General features: G+C 59.0%; 1 pseudogene; it reads left to right on the forward strand.

The window, feature by feature from the left end:
• Positions 1-52: 52 nt before the first annotated feature.
• Positions 53-7125, forward strand: LOC107307656 (annotated as a pseudogene).
• Positions 7126-13188: the final 6063 nt, after the last annotated feature.

Below are 13188 nucleotides of genomic sequence, written 5' to 3' on the forward strand. Positions count from 1 at the left end.
TTTGGGGTCGCGTTTTGTCTCTCTGACCGCCTCTCTGTGTCCCCCCCCCCAGCTCTACAGCTGCCCATTGGGAGCGAGATGGGGGGGGCCGGGCCGCAGCCCCCGAGGTTCCCCAACCACGCACCCCCGCCCGGCCCCGTCACATGCTGGCGCGCTGCCCCAGCCCATTCCTGGTTGCCCCGCAGCGTCGAGAGGTGAGGCCCGCCCCCTGGATCCCATTGGCCCCGCCCCCCCCCTTTGGCCCCCACCCCCTGGATCCCCATTGGCCCGGATCCCCCTGGCCCTGCCCCCCTTGGATTCCCCTTTGGCTCCGCCCCCTGGCTCCCCATTGGCCCCTTGCCCCCGGATCCCCCCCCATTGGCCCCGCCCCCTAGCTCCCATATGGCCCTGGATCCCCCTTGGCCCCGCCCCCCGGATCCCCCTTGGCCCCGCCCCTTGGATCCCATTGGCTTGATCCCCATTGGCCCCTCCCCCTGGGTCCCATTGGCCCCCTACCCACTTGGCCCCGCCCCCCTGGATCCCATTGGCCCCCCTTGATCCCCCTTGGGCCCCGCCCCCGGGATGCCATTGGCCCCTGCCCCCCTTTGCCCTGACCCCCTGTCTCCCATTGGCTCCCGGACCCCTGGATCCCATTGCCCCCCCCCCCTTTGGCCCCGCCCCGCTGGCTCCCCATTGGTCCCAGCTGCGGCGCTTTTCAACAAACCTATTGGCTGCCTTGGGCGGGAGGTCCTGTATTGCTGATTGGCTGAGGGTACTGGATTCCCACATGCTGGTTGGCCAGTGGTACCAGATTCCCCTGCACCGATTGGCTTGTGGGAGGGGATGGCCTTGTGTTTGATTTGCTGAGGGTACCAGATTCCGTGTGCTGATTGGCTGAGGGGACGGGATTCCTGTGTGCTGATTGGCCAGCTGCACCAGATGCCCGTGTAGCGATTGGCCCAGTTGGGTTCCAGATTTCTGTGCCACCAATTGGCTGGGAAGGATGCGGATTCCTGTGACCGCGGAGTGGCTCGGGCGAGGGAGGGGGATTCCTGTGCACTATTGGCCAGGGTAGCAGATTCCTGTGCCCTGATTGTGAGTATCCCAAAAGCAATGCGTGCTGATTGGCCAGAGAGTCCATAATTTTCCGCGCGTGGTGATTGGCCAGCTCTTCCCCTGGAGGCTGATTGGATGGTCAGACACCACCCCATACCACTGATGCCGGAGCTCTTTTTGTCCTGATTTGCTGAGCCTTCGGATCCCACCTCCTTCTGATTGGCGAGCCTCTCCCTTCCTGCTTTTCTGATTGGCCAGCTGCTTTCTCTCTTCCCCCAGCATTGAGATTCGACCAGAAGCTGCAGAGAGATCATGAAACAAACCGGCTACCTCACTGTGGGGGGCAGGTTGGAGGCACCATAAAAGGCGGGGGGGGGGGGGGGGGGTGGCCGGGGGCACATTTTGGCTCATTTTGAGCTCTATTTGGGCAATTTTGAAGCTGGGAATCAACCTGAGCCAACCCCTCCCATTGAGTTAACCATCCATGTTAAAGCATTGCTGGGCTGGGTGGTCTCAGCCCTCATTTATGTGGGGAGGTCCCAACATCCCCCCCATGACCCCCCCAACTCCATACTGAGTGGGAATCAACCTGAGCCACCCCTTCCCATAGAGCTCAATCCATCCAAGCATTGCTGGGCTGGGTGGTCTCAGCCCCATATGGGGGGGGCGGCTTGGGGGGTCCCACATTCCCCCTTGGACCCCCCCACCCCACATTTTGGGGGGGGGTTCCCACCATCCCCCTTAACCCCAAAAAAACCCATAATGAGCTGGAATCAACCAGCTCACCCGTTCCATAGAGCGTCATTCCATCCATGCTAAGCATTGTGGGCTTGGGTGGTTCTTCAGCCCTCATTTAATTGGGGGGGGGGGGGGGGCGGGTTCCCAACATCCCCTGACACCCCCCCCCTCCATCCATAACTGAAGCTGGGAATCAAACCAGCTCCACCCCTTCTTATAGAGCTCACCCATCCATGTTAAGCATTGCTGGGCTGGTGGGTCTCAGCCCCATATGGGGGGCGGGGGCTTGGGGGTCCCGACATTCCCCCTGGCCCCCCCCAACCTCACGTTCCCCCCCCCCCCACTTTAGCGTTTATCAGCTGAAATCAATGACCTGGAGAACCAACCCCCAAACAACCCAACCCCCCAACCATGGGGGAGATAGGCAGTGGGACCTGCGGGCAGGTGTGGAAGATGCGCTTTAGGAAGACAGGCCACGTCATTGCTGTCAAGGTAAGACCCCCCCCCCCCCCCCCCCCCAACCTTTATTGAATTGGGGGGTGGGATCCAGACCCCTCCATTGCTTATTATCCACCCCCCCCTCCCTTTAATTAACAGCAAATTGAGGCGCCTCGGGAACAGGGAGGAGAACAAACGTATCCTGATGGATCTGATGTGTGCTCAAGAGCCACGACTGCCCTGTATATCTGCAGTGCTCGGTACCTTCAATCACTAATGCTGAGTGATATTGAGGCGGGGGCGTCACAATAACCTTTCTTACCCCACCCCTCCCTGGGTGTTGGGTCCCCTTCCCCCATTGTGGTCTGTCAAGAGGGTCCCCATCCCCCATGTGGCCCTAAGATGGGTCCCTGTCTCATGTAAGTAGCCCCAAAAAGGGTCCTCAACCCCCTTGGTGGCCCATTAGAGGGTTCCCCATCCCCTTGCTGGCCCCCTATGGGTCCCCATCCCAGTGGTGGCCCCAGGAGGGGTCCCATCCCCCGTGGTGACCCCTAGGGAGGGTCACCATCCCCAGTGGTGGCTACTGGAGGGTCCTCATTCCCCCCATGGTGGTCCCAGGAGGGGTCCCCATCCCCCATAGTGGGCCCTAGGAGGGTCCCCATCCCCCATAGTGGGCCCTAGGAGGGTCCCTGTCCCATGTAGTCGCCCCAGCGGGTCCACACCCCCTGCTGGCCTTAGGAGGGTCCCCACCCCCTTGGTGGCCCTAGGAGGGGTCCTCAACCCCGTGGTGGCCTGAGGAGGGTCCCCATCCCCCCTTGGTGGCCCCAAGATTGGGACCTCATCCCCTGGTGGCCACAAAGGGGTTCCCCATACCAGTGGTGGCCTTAGGAGGGGTCCCCATCCCCAGTTGGTGGCTACTAGGAGGGTCCCCATCCCCATGGTTGGACCCTAGGGGGTCCTGTCCATTCTTCCACATAGTAATGGTCCTTAGGAGGGTCCTCGCACCCCATGGTGGCCCTGAGGAGCGGTCCCCATCCCCTTGCTGGCCCCTATGAGGTCCCATCCCCAGTGGTGCCCCAGGAGGGGTCCCCATCCCCCGTGGTGACCCCTAGGAGGGTTCCCCATCCCAGTGTGGGCTACTAGGAGGTTCCTCATCCCCCATTGGTGGTCCCAGGAGGGGTCACATCCCCCATAGTTGGGCCCTAGGAGGTCCCTGTCCCATGTAGTAGCCCCAGGAGGGGTCCACACCCCCCTTGCTTGAGCCCTTAGGAGGGTCCCCACCCCCTTGGTGGCCCCTAGGAGGTCCTCGAACCCATGTGGCCGCTGAGGAGGGTCCCCATCCCCTTGGTGGCCCCCAAGATGGACCCCATCCCCTTGGTGGCCACAAGAGGGGTCCAATCCCCCTTGGTGGCCCTTAGGAGGGTCCTCATCCCCCATGGTGTTGGCTCGAAGAGGGGTTCCCCATCCCCTATTGGTGGCTCTTAGGAGGGGTCCCCATCCCCATAGTGGGGCCCTAAGATGGGTCCCTGTTCCCATGTAGTAGCCCCAAAAAGGGTCCTCATCCCCATGGTGACCCTGTAGGAGGGTCCCCATCCCCCTTGGTGGCCCCCAAGATGGGAACTTCATCCCCTTGGTGGGCCACAATAAGGGTCCCCAGTCCCCAGGTGGTGCCCTTAGGAGGGTCCCCATCCCCGTGCGTGGCTACTAGGAGGGGTCCCCATCCCCCATGGTGACCCCTAGGAGGGTCCCTGTCCCATTTAATGGCCCCTTAGGAGGTCCTCAACCCCATGGTGGCCCTGAGGAGGTCCCCATCCCTGGGCTGGCCCCTATGAGCGTCCCCATTCCCCAGTTGGTGGCCCCAGGAGGGTCCCCATCCCCCGTGGTGACCCCTAGGAGGGTCCCCAGCCCCAGTGGGGCCTACTAGGAGGGTCCTCATCCCCCATGGTGGTCCCAAAAGAGGTTACCCATTCCCAATAGTGGGCCCTAGGAGTGTCCCTTTGTCCATGTAGTAGCCCCAGGAGGGTCCCCATTCCCCATGGTGGACCCAAGATGGTGCCCCCCCCATCCCCATCATTCTCCAGGGGCCCATCGATGGTCCTTCAGATCTTCTCCCTGTCCTCCCCAGTCCCACATAGAGGTCTCCCCATCCCCTCCCACCCACGCCAGCACCCAACCCCATCCCTACCCCCCCCCAGAATACCCCCCATCCAGCCCCACTGACCTCCCCCCACCCCACAGGACGACGTCTTCATCGCATGGAAGCTGATGGCGGACCTGCTGGCTGAGAAGCTGAAGAAAAACGCCATCCAAGGTCCATCCCTGAACGTATCCTGGGCAAGATTGGACAGGGCAGTAAGCAGACAACAAGGGGGGGGGGGCATAAAAGAAGGGGGGGGGACACAAAGGACCATTTGATGTGACGTGTATCCCCCCCTGTTAGATTGTGAAGGCCTGGTTCTACCTGAAGGAGAAGCACGGGGGGTCCATCGTGATGTCAAACCCTCCAATATCCTGTTGGATGAGAGGGGGCGGTGAAGCTCTGTGACGTCGGTATCAGCGGGCGCCTGTGTGACTTCCAAAGCCAAGACACGCAGTTGCTGGGTGTGCTGCTTTATATGGGTGTAAGTTAAATAGGGGCACTGGGGGGGAGGGCTTTTAGGGGGGAGTATGCCACATAGGGGTGGGCAGGGGGAGAAATTGAACCTGTTGAGGGGTGGAAAGGGGGAAGCCCAAACGGCCCCATTACTATGGCTCCCGCGCTCGGTATAGGGGCGCACGCACCCAACCACCCCATTAACCACTCGCGGCTGAGGAAAGGACAGCGCCCGCGAGAAGACAAACCTCGCACCCACTACCACCTCGGAGTGAGGCGGGCCCTGACAACGGAAGGGCCCCCGCATACAGCCAATACTTCCCCCACCACTCCACTCATGGCCCAGGGTATCTCGGCCCCACCCACCCACGGAGTGTACGCCCGCCACCCACTATAATGAACCGGGCCCCATTGAAGCCGCACCCATACGGGACCGCGCAGATGAAAGCGCACCCCCACTCCCGTCTCTCGCGCCATGAACCTCGCGCGCATACACGACCCGACGTGAGACTTGCCAGCACACACTTGACTGCCCCTATATAGGACGGCGCATCGCAAGGGGAGGGAGCCCCCACTAACCCTCCACTCCGAGTGACGAGCCTCCCGAAAAAGCGACGCGCGCGCATAGCGGCGCGCGCAATAACCACCCCTAGTACGACACCCCACCTACCCCTCGATGAGTGCCCGACATTAGAGCGCCGCCCAATACGGATCTTCGAGTGAAGCGACCCCGTACGAGCCACAAACACACCCTCACTAGGTGAGCGGGCGGTGTGACACAAGAGGTGCCCCCCTACGGACCCCATACATAACCCCACTATCATCGCGCGAGAGACCTCCCCACATAGGGCGAGCGCCCCCAACCATCCCCTACTGGCGCGAGGTAACGGCCTCGCATAACGCCCCGGAGTGACGAGCACACACATCTATCCCCCCCCATAAACTCTACGCGCGTCCACTAAGTCCCCGCGCGATAGAGGTGCCCCATATCGCGCGCATAATACACTCGAGCCCATATCACTGCGCGAGTGCTAATTCGCCACAGAGTAGAAGGCACACCCCACATAACGCTGCCCCATCCCTAAATCGCGCGCCAGTAACCAGGGGCCCAAGTGCTAGCTCACTCTTTTCCTACTCCAACCCTATTTGCGGTGGATTTGGAATCGTGGTGGGATGCCCACCTCTTATGTGGGGCTGAAAGTGTAGGGGAACTGTACCCTACTCGGTGGGATGGGCAAGGGGGGAGGAAACTCCACCCCTATGGGGGATGGAAGGGGGGAGCCCCAGTCTTGCTCTGTTGTATTGAGGAGGACTGGAATTATGGGAGGGAGAAACTCACCCTGGTCCGGGGGATGGAAGGGTGGAATGGAGAGAGACTTAATCCCGCTATGGGGTTATGAAGGCGGGACCGTATCGCCCACCTAGGTGGGGTTGAGTCTTGGGGAAGGTTAGGATTGAAACTCAATGCCCGTGGAGTTGAGGTGGGTGCGAAGGCCGGTATGGAGCCCACCCCGGATGGGGAGGATGCATGTGGAAGGGAGGGAGGAGGACCTGACCCTATTTGGGGGATGGGAAGGGGGGATTGGAGAAATCACCCTATGGGGGATGGAGGGGGAGGCGCCACCACGTTAGATGGTGGATGGGGAGAGGGGGTGAGATTAAGGCTGAGCCCCGTATGGATGGGATGGAAGGGGGAGTAAATCAGCAACCCGTATGGCGCGGTAGGGCGGTGGAAGGGAGGAGGTGAGATAGCAGGGCCGCTATGGTTGAGCGCCTATGGGGCTGTGAAGTTGAGTGGGTGTAGATTATGAACCTACCCTCTTTTCTTGGCCCCGCCCCCGCCCCCCACGAACTCACAGCCGGAACGTATCGACCCCCCGACCCACCAAACCCGACTACGACATCCGCCGCCGACGTTGGGAGCCTCGGCATCTCCCTGGTGAGCCCCCGTCCCCAATGTCCCCCCCCCATCCCTGACTATCCCCAATTGTGGCCCCGATATATATAGCGAGAGTGCGCGCACTCCAAGTGTGTCCCACCCCCTTCCAATGGGTCCCCCCCCCACCCCTCCCCATATGCCCAATGCCCCCGCGTATTCTCACCTATGGCGTGGCCGGTGCCTCACCTCTGCTGGATGCCCCCAGGTTTATTGTGATGCCCCTCTGCAGATTCCATATACCGACCTCGCCGGCTTATATTGTGTCCACCCCCCCCCATGACGCCTCAAGCTGTGGCCTCCCCCTCGCGGCGTCCGCCCCACCCTCACCTTCCCGGGTACACACTATCGGGTGTACCCCTCGCCGCCGCTTAATATATTCTGACCCCCATCGCAGTGTGGAGTGTGCTGGCCGAGCGGAGGTGATCTCAGTCCCTTGGTACTCGCAGAATACTGCAAATGTGAGCTTGATTTTCGAGGTTTGCTTGACTATATATGGAGGGCAGTTTACATTGGGCAGAGTTAGAGTGAGGTCCCGCTTCGCCGTTCATTGGCCCCATGGGGCGGTCATCCGGCCGCCTCATGGCGCCGGGTTATCGGGGCGGTTTATGGCGCCTACTTCCGGGTGGGGACACCCCCCCCCCCCCCCCCCCGGGGGATGCTGGGCACGCGCGGCCGCACATATTGGCTTGCTCTCGGGGTACTATCCAGGGGCGTTCGTCTGAGGTACTGGTGCCTGGTGACAGCCCCTCCCCCTTATAGCCCCCCCCATAAACCCCCCTATGGTGCGGGACAAGCCCACGCCCCCCCATAACCCCCCTATGGTGGGTGAAGCCCCCCCCCCCCCCCCCGAGGTTCTGATGCTCTGCCCTCTCCTGCAAGCCTCACTAAGACCACTAGGAAATGAGTGACCAAGGATGGTAATCTGAGAGCTAGTATGGGTTAGGCTGGGGTTATTGGCGCTTGCGCGTTTATTAGAGAGGGTGGGCGGTATTGATGAGCGGGGACCCTATGGGCCTATATATGTGGTGGTATTCTGGGACCGGTGTGTTAATGGGCATGAGTGTATATCGGGCAACCTCCTTTATGGGCTGGGCCGTGTTCACTCTCCATGGGGTGCCCCAATGATTCGGCGTGCGATTGTCGGCCCCCTGTCACTCCCCACATTCAATTTCCACACACCCCATATCCACCCCCCCAGACCCATCTACTCTGTGAGGCATCTCCTCCAATGGTATTAACCTCACAATCCCCCGCTGCACCACCCATCCCGCTTACAACCCTCGCAGTCCGCCGCCTCTTATCAAATCCCCCTACAACCCGTCATATCCCCTCTGTGATCCCGACTGATCCCCGCCTTTAATCAACCGGCCCCTCACATCATCCCCCATCCCTCCACTTACCAGTACCGCACAAGCGCGCCATTTATAGGGTCCTCCCGTACACACGGCCCCGTATGACCCCCATATCTCTCAACTCGTGAGCAATGGATGCGCGCTCATGTAGGCGCCCCGCGTACACCCTTTATATTATATGCCCCCTACAACTCCTCCTATGACGCCTCCATTGAGTCTCGGCCCCTATGAGCTCTCCATATTCCCCCATAACTCCGCGCGTAGCGATCTCGCAGTATAGCCTGCGCCCTACAACTCGCGGGGTGACCATATTTGTCGCGTGTGACAGGTGCCGCCCCGTATATCCCCCGCCCCAATATATTTTGGCATCCATTGTTGGCCCCCACGAATTATATATCCGGCGGACCCCGTTACAATCCCCCACACAACCCCAATCCTCCCTACACCCCCCCACGACCCCCATATCCCCCCTTACGACCCCCATATCCCCCTATAACCCTCCCATCCCCCTTACATCCCCCCTCTCCCCCAAATCCATCCTATTTCCCCCCATATCCCTCCACAACCTCATATCCCCCCTACAAACCCCCATATACTCCCTACAACCCCCCTCGACCGCTCATATGCCCCCCTATAACCCCCCTACGACCCCATGAGCCCCCCACGAACCCCCCATCCCCTTAACATCCCCCTCCCCCCCCAAATCCATCCTATTTCCCCCCCATATCCCCCCTACAAAACCCCCCCACGGTATCCCCATGGCGATGATCCCCCTACAACCCCCAGGGTTTAGAGCTGCCGCTACCAACCCCCCTACTGGACCTCTACTCACAGGTTCCCCCCTACAACCCCCCGTGATGATTTACCACCATATCCCCCCTACACCCCCCATATCCCCCTATAACCCTCTACGACCCCCATATCCCCCGTTTTTGGCCCCCAAATCCCCTCAGGCTGTTTCCCCCGCGATTCCAGGAGTCACAATAGCTTCAGGTCAAGTGCATGTTACGAGGAGCGCTTATGAGGTGGAACGTGGGCTCTGGTTTTACTGGAAGGACGTCATGCATCGTTTATAAGGAGAGATCCCCCCGCAGCCCGGCCGGCCTCAGCGAGCGGAGCCACCTTGCCTTGTCGTTCATCAATGGTAGGCACCCGGCCCCACAAGTGTACAATGGCCTCCCCCATGACCACCGGCCCATTATGGTGACGATATGTCGGAGGACCCGGCAGTGTGTCACTCGTGTGTCGATGGGCCGATAGGATAGTCACCCCCCTGCCCCCCATGGGACGGGTGGCACGTGGCCTGCTTCGATGCGCGCGCCAGTAAGGCGCACAGTGAGTGACTCGCAGTTCAGTCTGGTGGTGGGCGCTGGTAGCACTTGTGTTGCAGCTCCCGCATGTGTAATGTGCCGAGTGCTCAGTTACGTGGCTGGTGTGTGCTTATTCGAGGTGAGACGCATGGTACGGCCCTTTCGTGGGTGATCCCATTCTCTGGTGAGTGTCCAGTACATCCCTAGTGTGTGTCTCAGTGTAGATCTCTGTCAGTACAAGCCGCGTTCCTGCTGGTCTCTCAATACCTAGTGTCCGGAGTACATCGCGCAGTAAGTGTGTGCCGCATGCCCACACCAGTGGGTCCCATCCCATCGCCAGTTTGTCCGGTATTTCTCCCAGGTCCAGTATTGTGCCGCTAGATCATACCCAGTGCGTGTGCGAGTGCGCGCAGTAACATCCCCAGTGGGTCGCCATGATCCAGTGATGTCCAGTGCATCCCCAGTGTGTCTCACCCCAGTACATCCCATCCCATCCAGTATGTCCCAGTACATCCCAGTGTGTCTCACCCCCAGTACATCCCATCCCAACCCAGTGGTCCCATCTATGGGGGATATGGGATCGGAAGAGCGGTATGGGGGCGTTACTCTCAGGGGTTGCGCCATCCGCAGTGTGTCCCAGGCTCGCAGTGTCCTGTGATATGGGGTCGTCGTGTCAGTGAGTGAGGTTGCACCGCAGTGTACAGCCCTTTGGGCTCGCTTGTTCCCATGCGTAATGGTATTCCCAGTACTGATGGCCCGAGGTGAAGTCCGTCGAATTCGCGCAGGGGTGGTAGTCTCTCATTCATCCGGATCCCAGTATCGTCCCATTACATCCCGAGTGTGATTCGGGCCGAGGTCCATGTCCTGAAGTGTGTGTCTGCAGTGCGACGCGAATGCACTCTAATTCTGCCTTCGCTCTCTCCCATCCTATCCAGTAGTTCAAATTGCGCCGTAGTGTGTTGATCTCGCAGTCCCAGTACGGTGGCGCCATCCAGTCCCGGAGTGTGTCCACATCCGCGAGTAGGTCTCATGGAGGTACATCAGGGAGATGACGGTGGCTCCCCATGCCCCAGTATGTCCTCAGTAACAGTCCCAGTGTGTCGTTCACGCCCGGAGTTACATCTCCAGCCGCATCCCAGTATGTGCTCCGAGTAGGATCCGAAGTCTAGTCTGCGACCCAGTGACATTCCATCCTCGAGTATTTGTGCCATGTCAAGTCAATTTCAACCAGTGTGTCCCAGTACTGACATCTGATGTGTTGGCTCGAGCGAGCGACCCAGTACAGCCCTATCTGATGATGGGCGCCAGGTGCCAAGCATCCCATGTCAGATTCCCAGTGTGTACTCAGTGAGACCCTGGAGTTACAGCGCCTTCTAGTTGTCTCAGGGTGGTGCCAATCCCGGCAGATTGTGTTCCCATCCCGATCCCTCAGTATGTTCCAGTATATCCCAGTGTGTCTCACCCCAGTATTTATCACAATCCGGCAGTACATCCCCAGTGGGTCGCCATCCCAGTAAAACGGTCCCATTCCATCCCAGTGTGTTCTATCCCATCCAGTATGTCAGTGCATCCCGAGTGTCTCTCTCACCCCAGACATCCCATTCCCAGTCCCAGTACGATCCCATGGTCCATCCCAGTGAGTGGTCGCCAGTCCCATGTTGCCATTGGGTGTCGGTAGTGCGACCCAGTACAAACGCGCGCTTCGGATATGTGGTCGCGCATCCCATCGCAGTAGGTCATACGCCGAGAGTGTGGTGTCCCCTCCATCCCAGTGTGTCGCAATCCCAGTATGTCCAGTACATTTCCCCAGGGCTCTGTTCTCAACCCCAATTATGTAGCATCCCATTCCCAGTACATCCGCAGTGTGTCCCATCGTGCATTCCCGAGGGTGTCCGGAGGTACTGAGTGCCCGAAGCGAGTGTGTCAACTTATCGCGCATATGCCGCAGTATGTCCCAGGTAGATACCAGTGTGTGTCGCCACCCCGAGTGATCAGTGACGCGCGAGTCCACATGGTACCGCGATACAATCCGCAGTGTGTCCCAGTACATCCCCAGGTGTGTACCTACATATTGCGCACATCCATGATGTGTGCTCACCCCAGTACATCCCATCCCATCCAGGTACACTCCCAGTGTGTCTCACCCCAGTACAGTCCCATCAAAAACAGTAATCCCAGTGTGTCCCATCCCAGTACGTCCCATTACATCCAGCTGTGGACCCAGTCCACGTCCTGGTGTGTCTCAGTGTGACCCAGCACAACCCCTTCTGTGTCCCATCAGTACATTCCCATCTCATTCCCAGTGTGGTCCCATTCCCATCCAGGTACCTGCGCCAGATAGTGTCCCAGTCTGTCTTGATTGCATGGTGCTATTGTCACAGGGATCATCGATCCGTGAGTGTCACCAATCCCTGGGACATTAATGTATGGGGGGGGATATGGGGGGTATGGGGGCATTAATGGGATGGGGAGATATAGGGGGGTGTTAATGGGGTGGGGGGACATATGGAAATATGGGGATGTATGGGGCCATATGGGGCCATGGAGATATGGGGCCATATGGGGATGTATAGGGCCATGATATGGGGATGTATGGGGTTATATGGGATGTATAGGGATATGTGGGGTTATATGGGGTTATATGGGGTTATATGGGATGTATGGGGATATATGGGGTTATATGGGGTTATATGGGGTTATATGGGATGTATGGGGATATATGGGGTTATATGGGGATGTATAGGGATATATGGGGTTATATGGGGATGTATAGGGTTATATGGGGTTATATAGGGATGTATAGGGCCGTGATATGGGGTTATATGGGGATGTATAGGGATATATGGGGTTATGTGGGGTTATATGGGTTATATGGGTTATATGGGTTATATGGGATGTATGGGGTTATATGGGGTTATATGGGGTTATATGGGGTTATATGGGGTTATATGGGGTTATATGGGTTATATGGGATGTATGGGGCCGTGTTATGGGGTTATATGGGGTTATATGGGGTTATATGGGGTTATATGGGGTATATGGGATGTATAGGGCCGTGATATGGGGTTATATGGGATGTATAGGGATATATGGGGTTATATGGGGTTATATGGGTTATATGGGATGTATGGGGCCGTGTTATGGTGTTATATGGGCACAGATCAGTGTGTGAGCACCACGTGACCCCACCTCACCCCGTGACCCCATGACCCCAATGACCCTCAATGACCCCGTGACCCCAATGACCCTCAGTGACCCTTAATGACCCCCATGACCCTGAGTGACCCCAATGACCTTTAGTGACCCCAGTGACCTGTGTGACCCCAATGAACCTTAATGACCCCAATGACCCCAAATGACCCAGACAACCCCATGACCCTGGATGACCCCATGACCCCCCCAGTGACCCCATGACCCCATATGACCCCATGACCTCCAATGACCCCCCGGATGACCTCAGGTGACCCCATGACCCCCCGATGACCCCATGACCCCATGACCCCGTCTCACCCCCAGCTGGTTCCCGCCCAACATCAGCGCTGGGGGGGGCACGTGGGGGGGGGGCGGCTCCGGGGGGGCAGCGTCAACCTGGAGATGGACAGTGGGATATGGGGGGTAATATGGGGATATATGGGGTCTATGGGGGATATATAGGGGGTATATGGGGTCTATGGGGGATATAGGGTCTGTATATGGGGTCTATGGGGTCTAATATGGGGGATATATGGGGTCTATGGGGGTCTATGGGGTCTATATATGGGGTATATGGGGTCTATGGGGGGG

Source organism: Coturnix japonica, unplaced genomic scaffold, assembly GCF_001577835.2.
Source record: "Coturnix japonica isolate 7356 unplaced genomic scaffold, Coturnix japonica 2.1 chrUnrandom750, whole genome shotgun sequence".
In the NCBI taxonomy this organism is placed as follows: domain Eukaryota; kingdom Metazoa; phylum Chordata; class Aves; order Galliformes; family Phasianidae; genus Coturnix; species Coturnix japonica.